At 62.9% G+C, this 1,630-nt stretch overlaps 1 protein-coding gene across 2 annotated transcripts in view; it reads left to right on the top strand.

Moving 5' to 3' along the window:
- TEAD3 (TEA domain family member 3) overlaps positions 1-1,630 on the top strand; it is a 24,904-nt gene that overhangs the window by 14,467 nt on the left and 8,807 nt on the right. The window lies entirely within an intron of this gene.

Here is a 1,630-nt window from a genome sequence, read left to right as displayed (position 1 = left end):
GGGGGGGGGGGGGCAGTGCAGGGCTTCCCAAGCGGGTGCATTTTTTGGATTTCTCCGGGAATAGCTGAAGTGCCGCCGGGAGCCTGGCCCTGCGTAGCACGCCCGAGCCCCGACCGGTTTTTCCAGCCTTTCGGAGACATCTGGCAGCTGCTTAAAGAGGCAGTGCCCCCCCCACCCCCGCCCCCTGCCTTTCATCTCCCCCAACCTCCCCAGCATCTCCCCATGGGGACCCCCCAGGACCCCCAACCGGTGGTGCCGAGCTTAACGCGACCCCCCAGAGCCACCGGTGGCAGAGGCAACGCCGGCATCCAACATAAAGGTGTGTCGGTGCCACTGCTCTCCAACCCCCCCACACTTTTTTGGGGGGGTCCCATGTGATGCCCGTGGCCATGCCCCACTGATGCCAGCAGTGTGGGGGTGGGTGAAGCAGGTGGGAGCTGGGAAGGGGGGGGACAGGACGGGCACGCTGGGCTGGCCCCCGCTCTCCCTTGCTGCCCGCCGGGTTATTTTTAACCCAGCCCGTCCAACTGGTTCACGTGGTGGTGTCAGGGGAGAGGAATTTGGGGAATGTGGTAATTTGGACCAGGACGTGCCCTCTCGGAGGAGGGAATGGCACACGGTCCCGGGTGAATCACGGCGGGGGGGACGGGGCGTGCGGGCACGTGGAGGCTGCGAGGGTGCAGCCCGGGGCGGTGACCGGGATGCGGTGCGGGGCAGGATGGGTGCAGGGGGTGCTGGGCGGGCACCACCCCACCGGGGGTGCGTGAAACACCCACGGTTATTTCCCACATTTATTTCCCCTATTTATTTATTTCCCCTATGTATTTCCCACGGGCTGGATGTGGGGAGGGAGAGGATGGGACTCAGGAGTGGGGTGTGTGAAGGGGATGCTGCGGTGCCCGGTGAAGGCGAAACCTCCCTCCTCTCCCCCCACCAAGCTGGGGCTCAGCACCAGGGTCCCCTTTGCCCCCACCCTTTGGCAGCACCCTGTTGTGGGCATCACCTCACCTGGGCATCAAGGAGCTGGCCCTCATTAGGCACTAACGAGGCAAAGGAGCTGGGCCAGGGGATGGCAGGAGCTGCTCTGGCACCTTTGGGGTGGCACTGGGGTGCTGCACTGGCCACTCAAGGGGTGTCCCCATTTCTGGGACCCACGGTAGCCCCAGCCACCCACCCACCAGCCTGGCACGGACACCCCAAGGCACAGATGTCCCCATGTGGCACCTGGCTCTGTCTGTCCCCACATTTCCCCCCCCAACCCACAGGAGCTCCCAGTTGCTTCAGGGCTGGGAGGGGGCCAGCCAGGGTTGAAACAGGGGTGGGGGGGGTGTGATATTTTTTTTTAAAGTGATTTTTTTTTTTTTTTAAAGCTGAAACGCGCTCCAAGGGCATTTCGACAAGTTCCAACCGCGACCATCTGGTCCATTAAAATAAATCTGGCGTGCCTGGCCGCCCCCGTGCGCGGGGGGCGAGGCGGCGGGGGGGGCCAGGGCCGGGAGAAGAAAGCTCCCAGCTGCTCTGACGTTTGAACGTAGATTGGCCACAGCTGGCCCCTAAAATGTGGCGCAAAAGCAACTTCTGCTTCGAATTAGACCCAGGACGTTAGGAAATACTGGTGGAAAGGCCAGCA

The sequence above is a fragment of the Calidris pugnax genome, unplaced genomic scaffold (assembly GCF_001431845.1).
Source record: "Calidris pugnax isolate Ruff unplaced genomic scaffold, ASM143184v1 scaffold245, whole genome shotgun sequence".
In the NCBI taxonomy this organism is placed as follows: Eukaryota; Metazoa; Chordata; class Aves; order Charadriiformes; family Scolopacidae; genus Calidris; species Calidris pugnax.
This window is presented reverse-complemented; position numbering and strand designations above follow the sequence as displayed.